At 37.1% G+C, this 14,404-nt stretch overlaps 1 long non-coding RNA gene across 1 annotated transcript; it reads left to right on the top strand.

Moving 5' to 3' along the window:
* The first annotated feature begins 972 nt into the window (after positions 1–972).
* Positions 973–14,404, top strand: LOC116071353. Its single transcript, XR_004110845.1, has 2 exons — positions 973–1,011; positions 14,336–14,404. It is a non-coding gene; the product is annotated as an uncharacterized LOC116071353 (long non-coding RNA).

Here is a 14,404-nt window from a genome sequence, read left to right as displayed (position 1 = left end):
CACTACATAAACAGAGAAAATATCAGGAAGTCTTAGGAGATAGATAGGTGAGCTCATACTTGACCCTGGGTCAGAAAAATGGCATGAGGAAATTAGCATCTGATAAAACAATCAGATTTCATGTTAGAAAAAAAATAAGGTATCACAATCAGAAGATACGATAGAACTGAGATGGTAAATAATGGGGAAACGAGTCTATTCATGTGAGGGAATTTGGAGACAGGCAGGGAGAGAAGCAGCAGCAGCATTAGAGAGTTCAAATTTAAGAATAACTTTGTACTTCAATGAAGAGCAATGGAGACCCACACCAGCAGCTTGGAGCTGTGCGATTAAGAGCAGAGATATAAATGGGCTTAAGGTCAAAGCAAAGAATAGAGTGATTGTTGCTCAAAATCCATGTGCTGAAGTCTTCTTCACTGGGATGGTATTGAAGGGTGACTGGGCCATAGGGATGGCATTCTCACAAATGGGATTAGTGTTCACATTCGTTGCATCTTGAAAAGTAAACTAACTCTCGTTCCTCCCTGTGAGGATGCAAAATGTTGGCAGTGCACACATAAGACAGCCCTGCTTTAGATCTTGATGGCATTGGTAACTCAAGAACAGTGAGAAACAAATGTCCATTGTCTACAAGCAACCCATGTTATGGTGTTCTGAGAGAGTAGCTCAAACTGAGGAAAACAGTAGATTCAAACTAAGAGGGTTGTTCTGAAAACTAAATGGAAAAAACTGAGAAAAAATGTATGAGGTATCAGTATATTATATGTTTTGAATTTTAGTTCTTTAATTCTTCATATAATTTTATCAGTTAAAATATTTCTTCTAAATTTTAATATGCAACTCATAAATTTCTATCTATAGAAACTAGTGTCTTTGTAATATATTTTTATCTGTTTGTACGTGCATGGAATTCATATAGACTTTATGCTTTTTTCAGGGCTAAATAAAAATTCAGTACCTAAATGATGGCTGCACAAGAATGAGGATCTGAGTTGGAACCAAAGAACCTATGTGAGTAGCTGAGTGTGGTGGATGCATTTGCTTGTAACTGGAAAGGGAGAAAGAAAAGAGAACGATTTGTGGGGCTCACTGCTCACCAACCTAGCCTAAGATGAGATTCCCAGGACCCAGTGAGAGATCTGGTCTCAAAAGGAGGCATCAGTGCTGAATGAATGGTCCCTGAGACTGGTCTCTGCCCTCTATATGCAAGTGCAAACACATGCATCTGCACACATATGAACATATACATACATCCTTCCAGAGAAATAGGGAGAGGGGGGGGAGAGGGAGAGAGAGGGAGGGAGGAAGAGAGAGAGGAAGAGACAGACATAGAGAGAGAGAAGGGGAGAGAGGGAGAGAGAAAGAAAGGGAGGGAGAGAAAGAGGGAGGGAAAGGAAAGGGAGAGAGGGGAAGGGAGAGAGAGGGGGAAGGAGGGAGAGAGAGACATAGAGAGAGAGACATAGAGAGAGAGACATAGAGAGAGAGAGAATTCCAGAATTCCATTTGTTTATATATGATATTCATACAAACTTTGCACTTTGTATATAGTTGCCATTTAGCACATTTGGATTTCATATTTGGTTAAAGACAGCCTATACTTGCATGGAGTCTCTTTTGTTTTTAATGGTTACCTTTATTTCTGTTGCCTTATTTTATTTTTCATTTATACTGTTTAGTTGTCTGAGGAAGCAGAAATAGTATCAAAAATCATTCCATACCTTCAGATCAATGCATCATTGCCATACATGATGTGAAAAGACTAAAAATGTATTGAATTTCCAACTATCTTCTGCTGAACCTGATCTAATCTTGCACACTGACTCCATTTCAGTGGATTACAGTTGTTTCAGCTATGTAGTAATGAAAATTTCTTTTATGCTTCTTTCCTTTCATATTCCCTTCATCTCGGTTGAGGATTTTATCCCTACATATGATGCTTAAAATAATTTGTCCGTATTTAACAGAATCATCTTGAAGACAGATAGCTGGGATTGCTGAAATTATAGATTAGTCTGGAGAAATAGCATGCGACTAAGCCTTTGCAGAGACAGTCACATCTTTCTCGTTCCGTCTGAGCACGTTCATGGAGCTCAATGATCTCATGTCAGGCCCATCAGAAGCTCTGAGTGGTGTGCTCTTCTGTTTAGTTTTTGTTTTGCATTCCCAGTTTTCAGTTCTTGGTGGTATGGGTAAAATATACTGATACTTATATATTGAATGTTTTCTACTAACCAGGCGGGGCTTAACTGAGTGGTTCTTCTGCAGGAACCATTGTAATCACTAATAGCTTCTATCACCTAGAAAACCCTTCCTTAGGTGACACACCAAATTCTCATATTAATTTCTAAGGACTCTTAGGTCATCCTTTATGTCTGTATTTAAATGGATGTGACCTAGATATGCAAATATACCTCACATGAAGACAAAGCTTTTGTCTTCTTTTCATAGTAGATTCCTTTTGTTTGGGGGGGGGGAGGGCTGGGAGAATTTATGGATGAGTTCTGGGTCAACATTTCCTCTCCTCTCTCTAGTTCCTTCCATGTGTCCTGCCTACTCCTTAAACTCATGTCTTGTTATTTTTTTTAAATTAAATTGTTTCATATACGTAAATAAACATAAATACAACCTGCTGAGGTCACTTACGATGCTCACGTATGTTTAAAGCTGATCTCATGCTGTTGGCTAAACTCTCAGGAGCTTGTCCTTGATGAAGACTACTACTCCTCTCAGCGTTACCTAACTGCCTGTAGCTCTCAGAGTAACAGCTTATGAGAATGGCCCCATCCATGTTGAATTTCTATGGTTATCACTTTTTAGATCTTGCTTAGGCAACCATATTATTGAGATGTCTTAGGTGGCTCCCTATCATACATAGAGGATACTACCCCTCAGCAGATATACTTTTCTGATTCTCTAGCTCTTACAGTCTTTCTGTCCCTTCTTCTGTAGCTTCTCTTGATCCTTTCAGCTCTTACCAAGTTTATCAGTACCATTGAGACTACTAGAACTATTAAAGGAGTTAGTAGTTCACAACCTCTACACACTGGCTTCAGTAATATTCTTTTATGCCACATGACTAGGATATCAGCAATTAATATAGTAGATGATTTGTGCCTTACTAAAGCAATTAGTTCCTAGTAATATTTGAGAGGAGATTTTTATAAGAAAAGGCATTTGCATCTATAAGAATATTGTGCTATATATTCTAATATTGAGCTACTTTTATTGAATTCAGCTTAGTATTTCATAATTCCATTACTATAAGTAAAAGTATGTATGCCAGAGTGACATGTTAAAGATACAAGCTAATTGCCCAGGAATTTGACTTTATTACAAAGTATAATTATTTGAAATTATATTAACTTTTAGAGTATACATAATTTTTATACTAAAGCTTTTTTGATGTTGTACTATAAACTGTACAGATTGTCATCAAATTTTATGGTGTCCAAGAAAGTTTAACATGAGAATCTTCTTTTTAAGGATCAGTTATACATTTCTTTCTAGAATTTCTCTATGGCTATTTGCTTCTATTTTTATACCCATATAACTCTTTTCTCATTTCTAGATTTTTCTACTCTTCCTTACTCTCTGCTTGCTTTTGTCTTAGTGAGAGAAATTGTACTTTGAGGGTTAGACAAAATCAAAATTATTGACTATACTTTAGAGCCCCAAATCTCTGGTTGCAGTCACTAAAGAGAGATACCTCAGAGTTCCAGGAATACACCATAAAGACCAGGTTCTCTCCTGTCACTGGCTCTAGACCGCAATTCTCTGGTACCTAACTATAACATTTTTAAATTAGAATTTGCTATGCAAATTCATACCAAAATGTAGACATTAAAACTAATAACAATAATGACATTGTATAATTCTGTAAAGCAACAGTTGATTCAAGATACAGCTGGGCCTGCATGTAGGACATTATCCTTCTAGACCAGGTCTGCCTCTTGGCTATCCTAACACATAGGACATCAGCCAGTAAACTAGCATGGTTTCATCTCCTTAGTGTCTGGACAGAAGAAAAATCCTGTGCACATGGCTTTTCATGATTTTGTTTTGTCTCAAAGGCAAGTCAGCAAGCATAGGTCACAAAGTATGGGCAGGTCCTACCAATAAGCCTAAACAGGGTGGGCTAAGTTTGTGTCTACACTTGCAGTCATCCACACAGTAAGCCTTCCAGAGGGCAGAAATGCAGTGGAAGGATGGAAAAGTTTTCTGACACTTTGTATCTGCAAAAAACATTTCAAGGTAGTATGGGGGACAATATCTTCTGTGAACCACAGTGTAAAAGCTATGGGCAGGGAGAATGAGTCTTCCAGTAAAACAGAGAAGAAACAACCAGGGTAGAAGCACTGGCCCATGTTCTCACAGAAAATAATGAGCACGTCTCTAACCTCTAGGAAAATTAGGAGGGTGGAAACTAACTTCTCTTTTTAATTAACTTATCTCTTGCCTGGGTTATTTAAAAGGGCAGGAAAATTGGAAGAATAGAAAGTATCCTCATTTTTTAATTAACTCACCTTTACTCTATAGCTGTGTAAAGGGCAAGTGCTTTTCTGGCTACCTCAGCACATTTGGTAGGGGCTCTACCCTGTAGCTATGATAAAGCATTTTAAGCAAGATTGGAAGTTGGGCCACGACAAGGTTGATGTGACCCATACGATGGTGTGTGATGAGATGTGTTAGGAATACAGAAAATAGTCTTGGGGCTTTTGTTAGGATTTTCATCATCTGTTTCTCTAATTGTAAATCTTTCTCCTTTTATGAATAAGAGCCAGTGTGCTATTAAAAGGAGGCATTTGTGTGAAACTCAGAGACCGCAAAGACTTCTGAGCTAGAGACTCCTCTGGGGAATGCTGTTCTAAGCAAATGACGTTCTATGGTGAAGACCACAAATGACGAACACGGGGAATTTTAATAAATTTGTAAGCCTAGTGTTGGATCGCTGTGCTCATGGGTTTTACATCCATGGATTCTAGTGATTTATTTGTGAAGAACGCTGGAGAAATCGCACAATAGTAAAGAGCACATGTTTTCCTTCCATGTGATGGTTCAAAGGTCTGTAACTCTAGTTCTGGGGGATCAGGTTCCCTCTCTGGCATCTGTGTGTACCAGGCTTGCATGTGGTACAAAGATATAAATGCAGCCAACACACCATAAAGTACCATACAGTATAAAATGCATCCATACTGAACACATAGAGTTTGTTTTTCTTCTCAATTTTTCCTAGATATTGAAGAATAGTAACTATTTATCATTTACATTATATTGAGCACTACAAGTAATGTAGACATTATTTAAAACATAAGGAAGTATGTGTATATAAATCATATCATTTTATACAGGGTCTTTAGCATCTGCAGATTTAACATGTACCAGCATCGTGAAACCAATTCCTCATGTATATTTGGAGACAATTGTACTTTGAAACATCCTGAGTTTTAACTTCCTTATTAAGGAGATCTTTCATCTTTGCTCTTGGAGAGGTAGCTTAGCATAATACTCTATTGACCATGGGATGAGACCTCTGGCACCTATTTTCCAGTCTCCTTGGTTATGATAAACAAGCAGTGCCCAGTAAGACACATTCCAGACAAATAGAGTTGCCACCTTTGCCCACTTGAAATGTAAGAATGAGCCCATGTATTTGAAGACCAACTCTTTCTGAAGTCTTGAGGAGAGACCAGCCTCTTTCAGGAGCTACCAGTGTGGGCAACACAAAGTCCTCACATTGTTTGAATCCTTAAGTCCAGCTTTTCTTCATCCAGATCCTGCTGTCTGATTTCTAGTTAAATAAGACATTAAACTGTCTCCATCTGCTCAAGCAGCACCAACTGTGTTCTTCTCAGAGAGAACTGAATTACTGTGATAAAAACAACAGGCCAGCCAAGATGCCTCACAAGCTAAAAGAATTATGGATTCTGCTTTCAGTGGGGGAGATATCTATCATTCATTTCTTTCTATTTACTTGGCATTTTTTTCTTATTCTTATTGGGGAAGGGGGGTCCCAAGCCTTACAAATCAAAATCTGCAAGACAGCCATGTTTGTATAGGTCTCTGCTACCTCCCCAAAATCTGTAGCCAAGGTGACCTTTCTTATTTACTCTTTATTTATTTGCCCTCATACAAGGCTGAGAAACGCTCAGTATTATCTCAGTAGGAGTGTAGTCCTTTGTCACATTTGATAATATTTGTGGGTATTTGTTTCTGGGAGATGTTTCTCTTCTCAATATATTTTTAGAAACTAAGATACATTTCCCAGTGTGCCAAAAGCACAGATTGCAGCTACCAAACTCAAGTTACAAAGAACCAGGTGGAAAATTCCTTTTAAATACTGAAAACTAGCTCATTTTTGTTGGCATGTTGTTAGTACATTTTATCTGAGTAGCTCATTTGAATAGCTGGCAACATTTCATTGGGAAACTTAGACATCAATTATGAGATATATTTTACATGATTATTTTGAGACCTTGAAGATGAGTGGCTATCTGGTTTATTTCTTAGTAGGTTGTACAAGTGCAAGGCTTTTAGATATTATATATGTGAAGCATCTTTTATTCCACTTAAACCAGTGTGCACACCTATGAAAATTGAAACAATGCAACATTATATATTTTCTAATAAGATCTGTAAACAATTCTTGGGTTGAGTTCAGTAGCTAAGAAATGATTTAAATTAACTTAGATGAATAATCTGAGACAGCATTTAGTATGATAAAATCAAGAATAGACTTTGACAAGCACTACTGATTCTTGGGGACACAAGACTTGGGTGAAGGTTTCATGAGTCTCATGTTAATATCATATGGAACTTTATGTGGGTTTTCTGTTGGTAAATTTAGTAACTTTTTAATCTTAACCTATTTTGGTTCATTATATATTGAATCAAAATTATAAATATGAAACCTCTAGGACTGCTATCTGTCTAGATTTCCCCCTTTTTTTGTTAGCACCTAAGCAAATATATTTACTTGGGCTGCTAGAAGATTTATCCTTTGGATGCTCAGGCATTTATTTCACTAAAAGGTCAATCACTATTGACCTAGGATTTTGGGCATCAATGGGAGGAGAGGTCCTGTGAAGGCTTGATGCCCCAGCATAGGGGGATGCTAGTGAGGTGGGACTGGGTGGATGGGTGGGGGAGCACCCTCATAGAAGCAAGGGAGAAGTGTGAGATAAGGGGTTTGTAAAGGGAAACCAGGAAGGGGGACAATATTTGAAATGTAGCTAAATAAAATAACCAATTAAAAAGGGAAACACTGCCCTGTTGATACCAAGGGATAACTGTATTATGCCATACAATGTCATGTTGTTATATGCATAAAATAAAAAGCAGAACATGTTCACCTTAAGCTGGTTACGTTAAATGTATTATTATCTGCATACTAACTCTATCTGAGTCCCAGTATTAAAGCCAAATTACCTTTGCAAAATGAATGTGAGCCCAAACCAGGAGTGGGTAAATGTCCCTTGAAGGACTATCTATATTGCTGGTTTGGAGTCACAGTGTCTCTAGCATAGATATTTGGCTATACAATGTGTAGTTGAGTGATGGTGTTATAAAAATAAAAACTCATTTGAATTCTTACATGTATCATTAAATATTATTTTACTAAAAGCATATTTAAGTTAGATTTGTGTATGTGGGCATGTATATTTGTGAGTACATGAGTGTGTGTGTGTGTGTGTCTGTGTGTGTGTGTGTGTGTGTGTGTACAAGCTACAAGTAGAAATAATAGGACAACTTGCTGGAGTTGCTTCTATCCCTTCACAATGTGGGTCCAAGCACTGAACTCAAGTTGTCACATTTAGTACCAGTGCTATTACCTGATAGCCACCCTACTGATCGTTTTGGGGAAAAAAATATTTCGTTTTAAAATCAACTTATAAATTAAAACTTGTCCTTATTAATTTTTTTCACCAGAAGATTTCTGTTGATTCCCATCTGTCCCCTTGTCTCTGCTCCCTGTTTCCCTACACTGACCCCTGACCCCAGGAACCCCCTTCTGTTTACTTGTATTTCCCTCCCCACTTTCCTACCTTGAAGGTTCATTATTTTTTGAGTTTTATAGGACCCTTTATGGTTTCCTAGCCATTATCCATGTTTACTTCCATCTGGATACACACATTTAACAGTTCAAGGCTGGAAGCCACATGTAAGAGAGACTACATGGCTCATATCTTTCTGAGCCAGGGTTGGTGTATATACACCAATATACAACAATACGCTTTCCAAGTTCCATCCATTTTTATGCAAATTTCCTGACTTCAATTTCTCTTTATACTTGAACAAAACGTCCATTTCATATGGCTACAGCATTTTTGTATCTGCTTATCTGTGGATGGATATCAAAATGATTATGATTTTGATTCTTTGCTACTGTGGAAAGGGCAGCCAAAGCAGGGGTTTGTAGGTATCTCTGCAGTAAGACATAGAATTCTTAGGGTGTATGCTCAGATAGTTCTGTTATTTTGATTTTGAAAATCAGCTACACTACTAATCATAATGACCACTTTAGTGTATACTGCATCTACGCTGGGTAAGGATTCTTAGTTCTAACTTTCTTGCCAACCTTTGTCATCATTTGTTTCTTTCAAAATGGCCATGATGAAAAGAGTGAGATAAGCTCTCAGAGTTGTAACGTGTATGTTGGCTAGAGATGCTGCATAGCTTTTAAATAATTACTGTTCATTGTTTTTTCTGTCTCTTCAGATCACAGGCCCATTCATTGATCAGCATGAGGCTTTATTGCTGTTTAATTTTTATAGTTCTTTATTCTATATAATTGCTTGTCTGAAATACAGCTAGCACAGGTGTCAATCCATTTTCATTATGTAGGCTGTCCATCTTATTGCTAGTTTCTTTTATGGCTCTTAAGCTTTTTTATGTACTATGAACCTATTTGTCTATATCTTTATCCAGAAATGTTTTCTCTATATTTTTGTTTAGAAATGTCTGCATTTCTGCTTTAAAATTAAGTTCTTTCATACCATTTCAGTTAGTTTTGTGCAGGGTGAGAGTTCATTCTTCTGTAAATGGATATCCTGTTTGGGTAGAACATTTGCTGAAAGGGTTTTTCTCAGAGCAGGTTTTTTATCCCTTTGTCAAAATTAGGTGCCTATACTATGGGACTATTCTGGTCTTGTGTTAGATGCTTTTGGTCTATTTGTCTACCTAACTGTCTTATCCCTATGGCTCCATGGTACGTTTTGCGATCAGATAACATGATGACTCCACCTGTGTTCTATCTGCTTAGACTTGCTTTGACTGCCCATGGTCTTTAGTTTGTCCATAGGAATTGTAGGATGTTCTTCCCCCATTTCTGTGAACACTCTCACTAGAATTTTGGTGGGAATTGCATTGAAACAGCAGAATGCTTTTGTGGGTACAATTATTTTCACAACACTATTTCTGTTAACACAGGAGAATAAATTGTCTTTTCATCATTTAGTGTCTTAACTTTTTTCCTGGTATAGGTTTTCAGCATCCTTCATTAGGCTTATTTCTAGACACTTTATAATATTCAGGACTGTTATGAATGAGATACGTTGCTTGATTTCTTTCCCAATAAATGAGGTGTTGGCTTATATCAAATGCAACTGATCTATTTTTTCTAATTGGATTTTTTTATTTACATTTCAAATGTTATCCCCTTCCCGGTCCCCCACTCTGGAAACCCCCTATCCGATCCTCCCTTCCCCTGCTTCTATGGGGCATCTATCTAGCCTTTATAGGACCAAGGACCTCTCCAGATGTTAGCAGCCAAGCATTGGACTGAGCATGGGGTCCCTAATAGAGGAGTTAGAGAAGGGATTGAAGGAGTTGAAGGGATTTGCAACCCCATAGGAAAACAATATCAACCAACCAGTCCCTCCCCCTCTAGAACTCCCAGTGACTAAGCCATCAGCAAATGGTTACACATGGCTCCAGCTGCATATGTATCAGAGGATGGCCTTGTCATGCACCAATGAATGGAGAGGTCCTTGGTCCTATAAAGGCTTGATAGATGCCCCAGTATAGGGGAATCAAGGACAGGCAGATGGGAGTAGGTGGGTGGGTGGAGGAACACCCTCATAGAAGCAGGGGGAAGGAGGATGTGAAAGGGTGTTTCTGGAAAGGAGGGAACCAGGAAAAGGGGATAACAATTGAAATGTAAACAAGGAAAGTATCCAATTTTTAAGAATAAGAGAGAATTTGAGCAGAAGCTATGGGCTGCTTACTGGCTTATCTATGTGGCTTGCTTAGCTTATTTTCTATATAACTCAGGACCTACTACCCAGAGGTAGCAGTACACACCAGTGTTGAGCTGTCCCACATCAAACATCAATCAGGAAAATAGTCCACGAACTTACTTATAGGCAAAAATGATGAAGGCATTTTTTCAAATGTATTTTTCTATTCCCAGATAACCTTTGCATGTATCAACTTGAAAAATTAAATAAATACCCACCACAGGTATTCTCCTTGTATCCTAATTTCTCTAGGACTTTCATCATAAATGCATGTTGAACTATGTCAAATGCCTTTTTGCCTCTACTGAAAGGAACAACAATATGTGTTCAAATCTATTGATAACATTGTTATTATGCCTATTAATTTTAATATATTGAACCAATATTTCATCCCTTATGATGTATGATTTTCTTTATTTTATTATCTTGAATTTGGTTACTGAATATGTTTTTGAAGAATTCTTTTTTTTTTTTTTTTTTTTTTTTAATTTTTGTGCATCATCAAGACTGACCTGTATTTTTCTTGTGTCTTCATGAGGTTTTAGGATCAGGGCTATTGTGAATTCACAAAATGAGTTCAAAAATATTTATCCCCTGTCTGTTTTGGTAGGCGTTTGAGAAGTGTTGCTATCAGATCTTCCTTGAAAGTTTGGTAGCATTTAGCAGTGAAGCCATCTGGTCCTGGGGTTTTCTTTGTAAGGAGACTTACTTACTCCTCTATTCTCCATACTTGTCATGGATCTACTCAGGATGTTTATGTCTTTGGGCTTGAATTTCAGTAGGCATAAACAATAAGAAATTTCTCCATTTCTTTTACATTTTCCAACTGTGTGAAATACAAGTTTTCTTAGAATTCCCTAATGATTTTGTTGAGTTTCACTACATGTTGTAGCAACTCCCCTTTCATCTATAATATCAAGAATTTGGGTCTTCACTCCCCTTTGATTAGTTCAGTGAGGAGTTAGTATTATTAATGTTTTCAAAGAATCAGCTTTCTGATCAGTTCTGTGTATGGAGTTTTAGTCTCCATTTCATTCATTTCTGCCCTGTGTCATTGATCCACTGTTTGGTCAAAAGTGTGTTATTGTTCATTGTCCCAATAATTACATATTTTCTGAGGTTAGTATTTTTCTTGTTTCCTAGTTTTATTCCAATGTCTGAAAATGCAACAAATTAGTTTTGATTTTTATATTATTTACATATCGCTTTATTGCTTATAATATGGTAAATATTAAAAAATATATAGTTGCTATTTGTTGGGTAGAATGTTTGTATATATTTGTTAAATCCAACTGATCTGTGGTACAACTAAGCTCTAAGATTTATTTGCTGATTTTGTATTTGAAATGCCTATTTAGATATGACAATGCAGAATTGGAGATCCCATAATCATTATGTCTGTGTCTATTTGGTCTGTATGCCTTTTGGCATTTGTTTTATGGAATTTTTAACTCCAAGACTTGGTGTATAAATACTTAGAATAATAATGTCTTCTTAATGATTTGTTCTTCTTACCAATATGCACTGCTGCTCTTCATCTCTTCTGATTGTTCTTGTCTGAAGTCTAGTTTATAAGTTATAAGAATTGCTATTCCAGCTTGTTTGAAACATCTGTTTGCTTGGTACTTTGATTTTCAGCTTTTGACTCTAGGTTTGTGCATATGTATGTATAAATATTCCCAGCCCTCTGTTTTTCTTGGGGACAGTAAATAGCTTGGTCAATTTTCTTTGTATTTTATTTTATATTACATCTAATGTGACTCTTTCAAAAGCATGCTCATGTTATTTGCTTTTTATTGAGCAAAGCATTACTAACTTTCCTGCACAGAAGCTAATAATACAGGTGATGACCAATGGGTAAACCCGGCTTTGTAAAATGTCCTTTGCAAACACTTTTTCAACCTTTTTCTAGTGTTTAAATTATGAATTCAGTCTAAATAATTAAAATAGTAACAGATTTAGAAAGATGGTTCAGAGGTTAAGCTCATTTGTTGTTCTTACAGATGACCTTGGTTCATTTCTCAGGACCCACATAGTAGCTCACAACTACCTGTAATTCTAGTTCTTGGGGACCTGTCATCCTCTTATGGCTGGCCCCTCTTGGCTCCTGCAAGCACAGATACACATAGAAATAAAAAAATAAATAAGAAAATATTAAAATAATAACAGGTAAAGTCAATAGTTCCAAAAACAGAAATCAATTTCAGGCTCAGTAGTCTTTCTTTAGCTTTGGAGATTCTCATCTATCTGTTGACCTTCATATTAGCATTAGAAAGTGTGTTACAGTGATGGATCACTGCATGATTAATGTATAACTGTGACACCCACCCATCTGTGGATAAAAATAAGTTCTTTGCTTATGGGTTAGCTAAGATGGCCCTTGGGATAAGATACAGGCTAATTTCTGATCAGCAAGCACATTCTTTCCCAAAGGAATAACTCTTCCTTCAAAAACAGCACTGACTCTTTACTTGGGCCCACAAGGTCACTAAAAAGGAAAAAACAATTGGCATCTTTACCTTCATTTTATAGCTGTCTCTTTTACTTTGGGTCACCTCCTTACCTCTGCAAGTCAGCATGAAATCATGCAAAGTGTGCCTGTCTGAACAATCCCATCTTCCTTCAAGGCTGAAAGCACAGAGGTATGTCATTGTTCTAAACATCAAGTCACCTTGGATTCTAAGAAGAACACATCCTAATAGGATAGACCTCCTCTCTCTCAAAACTGAAGGCGATTCTCATGAGTGAAACTGCATCCCAGAGCAGAAATGATCTTCTTGCAAAACCAGACTGATGCCCTCAAGTGATAACAGCATTAAACTCTCCTCGGACTATCTTGATGAACTAGAAACAGAGATGATGATGGAATTTTGCATACCTTTTGTATCTTGCCCAATTCTGCTTAAACCAAAAGTTTTGTCAATACCCCAAGTTGGACTAGGGTCATGAAGCACTTTATCTGTTCTTCCCAAAATGGGCATATTGAATATATCTTTTATTCTGCTTTTCGTCATTACTTATCCCTAATTAGTGTACTAGGGACATGTATCCAAGTCTAGTTGTAGAAACCCAGTCTTTCACACTAAAACCTCCAGTTATATTACTCCCTGGTCTCTCTATAACTCAGCCTAGCCTCTCTGGTGACTGATGTCTTTGAGCAGGGAGTTGACAGAAACTTTGAATAATAAGTTGTCACTAAAATTTTTCAAAGAGATAAGGCTTTAATGTGATAGCCAAGGAGCAAGGCCAGGAGACTTAAGCTCAAACTTGCTTCAAAGATTCATAGGTTTTGAGAGGATTTATAGAAAAGAAAGAGGAAAGTTTGCATATTGAGTGGATGGCATGAAAAGGGACTTGCTTCTTTATGGGCAAGGATGTGGACTTTGAAATTATTATATTATGAGACTGAGGACTGGGACTTTTATGTTCATGGGTATTCTTGAAACTGGCTCCTGATTCTAAGACTTGTTAGTGATTAATTTTTCCTGAATGGCAACTTAAGCACTTTGGCACTGAAAGAAGTAATACACAGGTATGTCTAGGCTTAGCACAGTTAATGGCTCACATGCCTTCACATAGTTCAGGGAACAAATCTACAGCTGACAATATGGTTTCAATCCTTGTTGAATATGTACAGCCTTAGTAATGTCATTCCAAATGTGAATGCTATAAACAACACAGAGGTTTTACATTACTGAGGCTCAGTATCAGGGTGGAGTTCTAGATTGGCAGGCAAAAGGATAAAGGCAAATTAGTGATATACCACACTAGGTCTTTATCTTCTAATAGTCTACCCTCAGCTCTGAGAGTGCAGGTGTTTTCTATAATTCACAATCAGAATATGTCTGTATTTTTAAATTTTCTGGCAATTTGACAGGTGAAAATGTATTAGTTTTCATTTTCATTCTATAATTACAAATGAAGCTGGGATTTTATTTTTGCCTGTTACAGTGAACAGTCTGTTTATGTGCTTTGCCAATTTCCAAAAAGACTTTCATCTCTTTTAATTTTTAAAACCTCTGTAGTAGACATAGACACTTTGCTTTATAAATTTCAAATAATTTTACCTCTTTTATCATTTGACTTTTTTATACTTTTAGCCCAAAATTGCCACAGCCTTGGCCCCTCAACCCGCTGGAGAAACAGGATCCTGGTCAGGTTGGCAAGAT

This window comes from Mastomys coucha, unplaced genomic scaffold, assembly GCF_008632895.1.
Source record: "Mastomys coucha isolate ucsf_1 unplaced genomic scaffold, UCSF_Mcou_1 pScaffold22, whole genome shotgun sequence".
Classification (NCBI taxonomy): Eukaryota; Metazoa; Chordata; class Mammalia; order Rodentia; family Muridae; genus Mastomys; species Mastomys coucha.
This window is presented reverse-complemented; position numbering and strand designations above follow the sequence as displayed.